Consider the following 12074-nt stretch of genomic DNA (forward strand, 5'->3'; position numbering starts at 1 on the left):
TAATTCCTTTTGTTCCTTTTTTAGGCATGTTAATTCTTTTATGCATGAATCTCATTCATTTCTAACAACATCATATTTCTTAGCCAACTTATCATGATCATGTAGGAGTATATCATGTTCCTTTTTAATGTAAATTAATTGTTTGTTTAATGATTTATATTTTACTTCCATGTTTTCATACTCATCCATCAAGGTTTCATATGCATCTTGTAATTCATGCAAAAAGTATAAGTTTGAATCATTTACCTCATCCTCTAAATCACTCTTGGCCATGAAACATATGTTGGCCTTTTCTTCCTCCAACTCACTTTCATCACTTGAGTAGTCACTTCCATTCCAAATGGCAGCAAACACTTTCTTCTTGAATCTCTTCTCCTTTTTATCCTTCTTCTTTTTTCTCATAGGACAATCTTAGTGAATATGGTCTAGTCTTTTGCATTCATAACATATTATCTCATTGTTGCCTTTTTTGTCATCCTCTTTTGTTCCTCTTTGTCTAGCAATCCTCTTTCCTTTGCTCTTCTTTGATCTTGATAGAAATTTGCTAAACTTTCTAACCAAGAAACTTACATCATTTTCATCCATGGAAGAATTTCCTTCCTCTTCCTTTTCATCCATAACCTTTAGTGCAATATCTCTTTTAGCCTTAACTTCTTTCTTTAGTTTTCTCTTCATTTCATTGGTAAGGAGACTTCCTATGAGCTCATTCATTCTTATTTTGCTAAGATCCTTGGACTCCTCAATAATCGTTACCAATGAATCTGATAATACTCTCAAAATCTTATTTACCAATTCGATCATCTAAAATCTCTTTTCAAGCCTTTTGAGATCATTCACTAAGTTTGAGAACCACTTATACATGTTGGTTATGTTTTATGTAGCCTCATTTCAAATAATTCATATTCCTAGAAGAGAAGCTCGATCTTTGATTCTTTAACTGGGCTTGTTTTTTCATGCGTGGTTTAGAGTATGGTCCAAACTTCTTTGGTGGACTCATAAGTCGATACCCTATCAAATTTTATGCCATCAAGAGTATAAAACAAGATGTTAATAGCTTTAGCATTTAAGCTCATCCTCATCATTAAAATCCATTTTATTTTTCAATTCATTGGCTCTATGGTCTATTGGCACTAAATCACCATATTCAATAATTCTCTATAATTTAAAGTCAATAGACCTAACATGAAGCTTCATTCTAATTTTTTATTGGGTATAATTTGTTTCACAAAATAGGGGAAGCCTAGTGGTGCGCCTTTAGCAAAAACAGTAGTAAGTGTATTAGCCATCAAGAAAACGGATCTTTTAATCAAAAAATCGTTAGATTTTAATAAAACTAGAGCCAAAACTCTTATACCAATTGTTAAACACTTTTGAAATTACTAATATGAACCTCTATAAGGTTGTAAATACAAGCTCAGTATATTTGGTCTTTCAATGAATAAAAGGAAGCTTGAAAAAAGTTACAAAGAAAACAAAGTCTTTAAGTTTTTCTTTTTAGCATATGAATTGTCTAAAATTTTGCTCTTCAATCCAATCTCAATTTACACAACTAGGTTGAGTTCTATTGGGATTGAGTTATCATGGAAAATCAACCAAAAAATTCGACAAAGAAAAACCTTGATCAAAGTCGCAACGAATAACTTTAAATGCTCTCAGCAAGGGCAATAAATCCATGTCACGGGCGACTTACTTCATTTCTATGTTTAGTATAAAAAATCCAAAAGCTTGAACAAGTACATGCCAGCTTGCACACAATTAAATTACAGTTTTGATTTTAAGATATGCACCTCTAGCCCAGAGTGTGGCACAATTGGAAGGTTTTGAAAAATTGCATGATTGGAATGATTTTATTATGTGTCACGACTAAGAGGTTTTCAAAAACTACATGACAGGGACAAATTCTTTGTAGGATTTTGATAACAAAATTAAATAATTTAGATCATGTTCACATCATATGCAATAATGGTAATATGAAATTTACATATTTCAAGAAATAAAACATAGAAATATGTAAACTATCTTGCAACTTGTAATTTCATTTGAAATTAAGAAGTTTGGATCACTAAAATAAGTGATCTCTTGACTTGCACCCTCAAAGAAGAAAAATAGAAGCTTTCACAGCTAAAGAAAGAAAAAGAAAAACCTTTTTTCTTTCAATTCTTTCTACCATGTTTTTTAGCATAAACTTGATATTTATCAAATTAAATCATGTGTTTATTTCCTATTGGTTGATAATTAAAAGTAAATTATAATTTAATATATGTTGAATAATTTGTGCCCAAAATTATTCATTCAACTTTCTAAATAATTTAAAATATGTAAAATGACAATTTTACCCCTTTTTCAAATCTTATTCGAAACGTACCATCTTTATCCTCAAGAAATGCTAGCCAACAATGGATAAATATTTTCTGCTTCATAAAAACATTTTCTTCCTTGAAATATAGGCATGACCTTCAAAGTTCATAGTGACGTAGTCATGGGCCCCATATCGGACAATACATTTTGTTATATCACTGTATAACCTAAAACTATCATTAACAGATATACTTTGTTTTTCGCTACAAAAACTGATCATGTGATGTCATCTAGCAATGTCCCATGACCCCTACATTACAATGAAGTACAAGTCTCATATAATATCAAATGAGCATTTCTTACTCATACTTACTATGTAATCTAATCTCTTTATCGTTACATCCTAATTAAACTTAGATTTATGGAATGTCAAAATTCAATATTTAATCTTTTTTTAATATCAAGTAATACATCAAAACGTGTCACATCGAAACTCTTTTCATGTGAACTTTTATTTACAGTAGCCAGTGTCTTAGGTTTTCATGTTTTTTGATATTCATATAAAAACTTAGGAGCAGTCGAGCTGACGAATCCATGTATGATTATCACTTGTCCTCTCGCTTAAGCAATATATGATCAAATCAGCTTCTATACGAGACATGATTAGTCTCGTGGTATACACCATATGAACTATATGTTTCAAAACGAAGCACAACCGTGATATCTCAGGTCAAAAGATATATACACTAGTATAATTTACGATGTATCATTGACTACATATTAATGCCCGTGTGATCATTGTTTAGCGGTCACGTTCGATAAACAATATAACATAATAACTTTTGATCAGTTCTCCAACCATCAAAGGATTTTATTATTTACCCATATGTATATCCACTATGCCTAATATTATCCACTGATATACTATGGTGATATAACATACACCTACTATGCAATACTATTACCCAAATAGTTGTCTATGCAGGCAATGATTTAATGATGTTTATTAAAACTCATCGAGACCTCTCACATGTCATATGCAGATAGCTAATATGAATATAATATATAACTACAACATAGATATAAAAGTGACGTAGAAAACATGTGAAGTATGACATAAGTCTTTCTTTATTAATAATGTATATGCAAGATATATAAGTCTTGAAACTGACAAAGCGATTGGTTTTTAGGGCATACTCTAACATTCACACGTGTCACACTTGGGCTAGCATTATGTGTTATGGTTGGAACACATTTTGCATGGCTAGGATAAGTTCTTAAAGTAATAAGAAATCACGGTTGGACATGTGACATGTGAAAATGCATGTGACTTGGACGTGTGGCATGGCATAGCATGGCTAGAGTGCAAAATGTCATGGTTGGGACACTATTCAAGTGTCACAACTAGGACATTTAAGGTTTTGAACACGTGGCAGCGATGCAATGGCTTAGCCATTTGTTTGGACATGTGGCAGCGATCCATTGGAAGAAAGTGTCACAGTTGGGAAGATTTTTAAGTGCCACAACTGGGACATTTAAAGGCTATGACACATGGCAACAATACAATGGCTTGGACATTTGCTTGTACACATGGCATGAGTTGAAAATATTTAATGCCCATGGCTGAAACATATTTGTCATAGATAGATAACTTTACTCAAGATGAACGACATGGCTGGACCTTTGCTTTTTTCGAGAAATTTTTGTTTTCAAAACACCAAATGATTAACGCACGACTTGGTCATAGGAGAGGTACGACCAAAATTTCCTTGCTTCAGATTAATCTACAAATTTCATACTTTGTTTGTAATGCATCATGCATTTTTTAGATATGTTAGCAAATTAAACTTACATTTTTATCATCATCAAAACATTACGGTATAACAGTCATTAATGGGAATATCATGATTCTTCAGTTTTGATTGTATCCTTACAATCTTCAAAATGAATTTCCAAACCCCTTTAGAGTTGTCATATCTAGCACTTAATAGCTCACTCATCAAGTAGGAAGCCTCAACATGATCAAAAACCTAGTATCTCTACCCAATGATATTAAGAAACTCTCTAGCAATTTTAAACCCTAGCAAGTTAATCAAAAAAATACTCAGTAATGATCTTTTTCATAGCAATAATGTTGAGTATGTTAGATCTTTCCCATTTGGCGAAATATTCTTTTTCAACTGTCAAACACTCATAGTAGGTCTTAAAGGTTCATCAACTCACAAAGTCATATCAATATCAACAATGTTTAGTGCAAATTCAATATCATAGCTTCATCTCTTAAAATTATTACCAGATAGGAGCTTAATAATGGTATAATTGTTGTTCACTGTAATAGTAACTGAATTTACAAGTAAACAATACAACTGATTAGTAATATGGACAATTAACCAATCAAAACAACTTCAAAACCTTAAAAACTATTCAAAATTAAGATCACTATTACATCACCATTAACTCTCTTTTTAATAAAGAAAATGACATCTTATTAGAACCCCAAAGCATTAGGTTACAAAACCATATAAGACTTATGAACAATTGATTTTTGAAAGAAATATCCCTTTTAGGCAAAAAAACTCTCTAAACCAATGTTCATCCACTCTTTAAAAGAAAGCACATGTTGATTGAATAAATACAACCACCTTTGGGTGTGTTAGATCTACTTATGACCATGAACAATGTATTTCATATAATCAACTTTATACAACTATTAGTCTTAATACACAAAATAACCCCCCTTGCATAGAAAATTATATGTATTAAAACTAAAAATTGTATCATTACCAAATATAATATTTCATAAACCTTGATGAATGCACCACTATGGTAGCTAAACATTTTGACAACCAACTAATTCATTCATATAATACTAAACAAAATTAACCCAACAAGGATTTCATGAGATATTAACCTTCGTTATCGCTAACAATCTTTTAAAGTAAAGTTACAACAAACACAAAGAATGAACAACCAGTTATGGAACTTTAATGCTTAGAGTGCAACAATATATAGTAGAATAAGGTCATATATCTATTATAAATTAAATATGACATAGTAAAACAAGCATGTGCACTTCCAAAACACAAATAAACACTCCCAAGTGCCACAACTTGTCGAAAAATTGCCTTCACGTGTCATCACACACCTTGATACACTTTACATGTTGGGGAACCATGCTCATGCATCAAAAAATGTCGTCATGCACTCCATGCGTCATTGCCAAGTGCGGTTCGAGTTGACCCATTTTTTGGGTCAAAAAACCCATCAATTGAACTTAGGTCAACTTGGTGACCAATCAACATGTTTACCGTTGACTCTGGGTTTGAGTGACCTTTTGACAAAACAGGTCAAGTAATTGAGTTTGTCCAACCCAATTATAACCCGTGAAACCCTAAGAACCCTAATTTGGGAGCCAACGCCGCCAACGCAAAATCCAACCATTTAGGTCATTGATTGGTCCAACAACCATGGGGAAAATTATCCCCACATGTCGACAACTCCAACTGCTACACTCCTGGCCAACGACGATAAGCGAATCAACTAGAATTCAGTTAGAACAGTGTTGTTTACCATATGTATTCCACCCTCAATTTCGATTGATTTTTTATCGATTTTAGGTTCAAAATTTAGTTAAAAATCATGTATAATGTACAACAAAAGCAAACACGTGATTTTCATGTCCAATTGCCAATTGATTTAGCAAAATTCTCTAAACCCTAATTTGGGAATTAAGCTAAAATTTATCAAATTTAATGAAATTTACATATTTTATCACCTAAATATGTTGGCTCTGATGCCAAATATAAGCGAAAACATAATTGCACACCAAATTACAGAATCATAGACAATAATGATTTTGCCCAATTTCATGTTTAATCATAGTAAGCTATAAACTGTAAATCGAAGATTAGGGACATAAACAAACTTGTTTGCGTCATTTGGTGATCGAAAATTGATGTAGAAAGGCTTGATGATCAGTCCTTTGAACAAGTCTTCCTTCCCAATTTCTTTGTTGCAATGCGCAAAAGGGGTGTCAAAAATAAATCGCGTTCTGTAACTAAAGAAGGGGACCTGGACATTCCAACTGGTCAATCTCGTTCTCTCTCATGGAGTGTTTCACGATCTTTGGCTGCTACAATCCCTTGTCAGAACAGAGGCCTGAATGTTAATTTTTCAATCCCACAGCAATTCTCCTGGTGTACTCAGCTTCTCTTACACTTGATAAGCGTAAATCCATCAGATTGACCAATGTGCTCGTCAAATTACAGATTTGGTGGATTCAACTCAGTTTCCACTGCCAAAGCAGAAAAAGTAGGTTGAACAAGGGATTCAGGAGTTAGGATCAGTTTTTGGAGTCACTAAGAATGGACTGGATCCGCTGGAACGCCAATTGAGGGAAATATTCTGTAAGATCCTGAATATGCAATCAGAGGGTCTCCATTTCCTGGGGAGAGGAAGTGAGTAAATTGAGAATGTAAATTCACCACTAGTAAGCATCACTAAAATGTAATTATATACATTGTAAGCCATTTAAGAGGAAGAATGACTTCAGATGATGTGTGACAATAAATTTTTGTAGGTCGCTTTCTTGTACTTATCTTATGTATTTCCGTAAACAACAAAGTATCCTCCATATTTCATCTTCGTAACATACGGTTTTGATACCATTTTATTTACTGCACATATCTGCTCATGGTGAATTTAGTTGCTTGTGATTTGAATTAAGCAGCTGGTAATATATAGCTTCAAATGTTGAAGTTGTCAGCGGGAAGAATTTTGCTTGAGTTGGATTTCATTTTTGTTTCGATTGAAAATGCAGTCTGGAGGTATTTAATGGGATTATATCTATACGCATTGAAGAACATAGTGGGACTAAGATGAGGCAGGCAGGCTCCTGCTTGATATGAAAACAAATCAAAATAATGGAAACTGACATTTTCTAATGTTATTTCGAAATTTTAATGTCATTAAATTTCCGAATTCGATAAAGTCCTATTTATCTCTTTCAATTGCAAATCTTTGTTTCCAAAAGTCTGGCTGACTGAACTGAATAATTCATATACCATATAAAGGAAACAGGCCGATAACTTTACCCGCACAAATGTAACGTAGCCTGCCTTTGTTTGCTGGCTGCCTTTGCATAAGGGTAGTCGAGGTTAGCTTGTCTTCTGAGTGTTTCATTTTTGTTGTCGTTGTTTTGCTTTGTTTATAATACTTAGCATATATATATATATATATATATATATATATATATATATATATATATATATATATATATATATATATAATGTAATACTAGTTGCTTGCTGTCCAAAACATGTGAAATGCAGCATTCAAAGATGGTTTAAGATTTGAATAAATCTCACTTAAGTTTACAGAACAAAATCTTACCACGCAACTTAACAATAAAAACATATTACAAGCACAATACGTGTTTTCTTTTGTACACAGATATTGGGACAAGTACAAGCTTACAACTTAACCCCGATGCTGAACCTGCCCTTGAAATCTAGAGGCCTGAAATATATGTAAGACCACAGAATTAAAAGGCCTGTAGTATCAATGAAAATTCCCATCGGGTTAAAGAAAGAAAAATTTTCTTCCATCGTGAACCAAAATTTCAAGCCATATAATTTACGGTGCCCAACATTTTAGTGTCATCCGTTCAGCAACTCTGCCCCGAAAAATCCAACCTCAGACCCAAATTTAAATGAGAAGGGTTCTGCCTAGAAGCCATGCAAAATCAGGACTTCTTAGACCCAGTCATTCAGATGCTGCAGTTTTTCAGCACTCACTTGGCCAGGTTCAACATACCTAATATTCTGTGAGAAGCAGAAATCCAGCTCGGAAGACAAGGTGGAGAGAGCAAAATGATAGGAGACACTTATGCAGTGTGATTTTCGAAAGAGATCTGGGAAAGACCACATTATCAACTGTGCAAAAATGTCAGACTCCAGAAACTCAATATGGGCTGCACGCCCAATGAGAGTATTCAAATTCCTGCCTTGAGAAGAGGTATCAAAATTAATGTCAAAGCGCATGAACACTCGATGCTCAGATGAAGGGGCACGAATCTGGTCCAAGCAATCATTTAACATCTGGCATGCTTTTTTGAATTGTCCCAAAGAGAAGCTTGGGCCATTTCAATTCTAGCAGAATGATATGGAACATAACCATCCTGAGACATCACCTCACATATTAGAATCATACATATATATATATATATATATATATGAACAAGAGGAAAATGAGCAGGCCAATGTTACATTACAAATGTATTATCTCAATCATCAATCCGATGACTCCAACAAATTTCAACTAAAATTAAAAACAACATCCAAAGCTAAAAGGCACACTTGATGTCAATTAGGTAAGTCATTGTTTTACTTTATAAAATACGGACACGATAGAAAATAGAACAAAATTTAAAACTACAGAGTAGAACTAGAAAATCGCTAATGAAAGAACTATTGCTTATTTATAGCGATGCATAGGCAGTTTATACATGATAAAAAATGAATTTCTCCTTGGGCAGTTTCCATTTTAGATTGCAATTTCATTAGCTAAATTTGTTCACAATTTCTTCTATTGACACCTGTCCATGTTGACTTCAAAACCAACTGGCTTGATGATCACTTTTGGTGCGTGAATTATACATGATAAAGATGACTATTTCTAGCAAAATTAGTCTTATTTTAATAGATTCCTTAATTCTTATGAATGTTAGTTTTCAACTTTAATTAAGCCAATTGTCAGCCTATAAAAAGGCTCTAATCCTTCATAATTGTCATTTAATTTCATAATTAAATCCAGTTATTAATGAAGTGCTAGTTTTAAAGAATTGTTTGCCCTCTTTGATATACTTTTTTGTTCATCTTTGTTGAACGATATCAACATCCTATCGTCTACATAAACGAGATCAAGACTCTACATTAGAAATGAAAAAAGAATTCTATGATACTTGCAGGGTACAAAAAAAGACTAAAGTATTTGGTTCATTCCTATTAATAACTCTAAACTAATTGGCTTAACTAATAGTGATTGGGCAAGATCAACATATGACATAAAAAATACTTTCGGTTATGCATAAACATTGAGCTCAAGAATTTCGCATGGACGTCTAAGAAACAAGAAAGTGTAGCACAATTATCCTCGGAAGCTGAATATGAGGTAACTGCATATACAACAAACCAAGCAATTTGGCTTCGAAAGATATTGGAAGAGATGGCAGAAGCTCAACAATAAGCAACAATTTATGCGATAATAAATCAACAATTGCAATGGCTAAGAATCTCGTCTTCCATAATTGCACAAATAATACTTCAACACTGTAAGGCACAGGAGCAATTGGCAGACAGATTCACTAAAGCATTAGTGTGAGACAAAATTGAAGTTCTCATAACTTTGATTAGAGTTACAAGAATAGGCATCAAGTAGTATTGATACATGATGCAAATTGCAGCTAAGATGAAGCCATGTTTCCAAGCAAATGACAAAGAGAAAAGGAGTTGCAACTTATTTCCACAAATAGGAATCATCAAGCAAGTTGGTTTTGAAGTCAACTTAGACATGTGTCAATTAAGAAATGGCCAGCAAATTCAGTCAATCAAATTGTAATTAACATGTAAACCGCTATAGGAGAATTTCATTATTTATCATGTATAAACCACCTATATATTGCTATAATTAGGTTAGGCTACAATTCCTTCATTTTCAAATTGTCCTAAACACTTGGAATTGATGGGGCAACGAGCAATGAAGCTCCTTGTGCTTTCTTTGAGTTAAAAGAATTTTCTATTTCTATAGACTCTAGTTTTAAAATTTTACTCCTCAAAAAATAATAAAACAGATCAATACCCTAAAACCAAACTGAGTTTGCAACCCAGTATTCCTTGTGATAAGTCATTTGTTACAGAAAATTTATTCCAAATGCAACATGTTTCTTAAACAGAGTTCAAAATAAGCTAGAATGGAACCTAATTATTAAGCAGATAAGAGTTTCTACACTTACTGATTGAAATAGAAACCAAATCAAATGAAAAAATTAAGATATATTCCTATTTAAACCTTCTCTTCAATTCAAATATTAAGAATTTGATAATCCAAGCATTATGATCTTCGGAGACAACTACAACAAATTCAAGAATGTTATCATGTGTAAGCCTGCTGTAGAAGAGCAATACCTGAGGTGAAGATAACAGGATTATATTTCTGAAAAACTCCAGTGTCCTTTGCTGAAATAAGAATCAAGGGACAAATTGTTAATTTACTAAAACTAAGCATAAAAAAATAGTATTTAACTATTATTCTTGAAATGCCCGGTTTCATGGTGTGAAAGCACAGCTTTTCTCATTCTTTGAGCAGACTTGCATATTATAAATTTGCATCTCTAAGATAAACAGGATTTGCAGAACAACAGTCCATTCTAATACCTTACAGAGATTATAGAAGAAAGTATTATGAAGATCTGGATCATCTGATAAAGTAAGTTGATGAATGCATTGAGTGCCCCTGAGCTTTTTTAAAAGCCATAACCCAGAGTTAAATAAAGAGTTTGAGCTATACAGATACCCCAAGTGCGGACCAGATATAGAAACATATGTATGCAAGAATCTCAGGTACGGTTCCATAATGCTTTCTGCAGAAACATAAGCACATATTAAGCACACAATAAAAAACTATTACAAAATATAATCCTTAAAAAGTGCATATACCTGTTAATGCACTTCTTATAATAACATTTCCGATAGAATGCCCAACAAAGCTAAGCTTGATATCTCTTAAATTTTCACTTCTAGAGACTTTATCCATTTTCTTTTTCAAGTAAGAAATCACTTCCTCCGCCAGCCTTTGTCCCATTTCTCTTAAGTCTCCATTTGTTTTATCTTCGTTAACCTCTGACATAAGAAACTCTATCTTGGGATCTATTAAAAGCCATTGATTTCGAACAAGCCGTAAATCCGAGTGATGTCCCTATTCATATTTGAACTTTCATGAGTATTATTAATTGTTGATTTGAAACTATTATGTCATTACAAACATGCAATAAAAGAACTGCAGAAAAATTTCAGACACCAACTTATTACAACTACGAAAACAGTCACTGCTTAATTAGAACTTGAAGGGAAGTTGCAGTACCATGCATTTATAACCCACGATATTTTGTATATCTAATTTCATTCACAAATATAAACTTACAATGATAGAAAGCTTAAACAATAGTTTTACAAAGGTGTGAGTCACTCCAATAAATGAACATAATTTAACAAATGAAGACATTGAATTCCAAATGATGGAAGCTAGAAAAAAATCTAACTCCTAAAAAATTGGAAAGAGAAGAAAGGAAGAACAAATCTTTATAAAGACAGTAAAATTGGAAAATAAGAAATAGTCCTCGGAAAATAGGGAATATGCTCCAATGGTGCCAACATCATTCCCTAAGTTTTTTGTTTTAAAAAGAGAGGTATCCATATCTTAACTAATTTGAATGTAACTTTCAACCTCTAGACTGCATTTAAGGAAAATATTACTCTTAAGTAGTAGTAATTTAAGGTGCAATCTCCATTAAGTGCCGAATTGCAATTTAAGATGTTGGTTTACTCTCAACTTAGTTTTTCTGTGACTATTTATAGGCTCTTCTAGTTGCTTTGAAGACCATTTAATGTGGCTCTTGATGGCATTTATTGTTGTTAGTCAAAATTCCTTTGCTAGAAGAGGAAATAACTTATATCAGGAAAAACAAATATCATATGGACACAATTCGCAAAGTTATGGGT

The 12074-nt window shown here is 32.8% G+C and overlaps 1 pseudogene; it reads right to left on the reverse strand.

The window, feature by feature from the left end:
- Nucleotides 1-7623: 7623 nt before the first annotated feature.
- Nucleotides 7624-12074, reverse strand: part of LOC123193063 — a 30091-nt pseudogene continuing 25640 nt past the window's right edge.

Source organism: Mangifera indica, chromosome 12, assembly GCF_011075055.1.
Source record: "Mangifera indica cultivar Alphonso chromosome 12, CATAS_Mindica_2.1, whole genome shotgun sequence".
NCBI classification, from domain to species: Eukaryota; Viridiplantae; Streptophyta; class Magnoliopsida; order Sapindales; family Anacardiaceae; genus Mangifera; species Mangifera indica.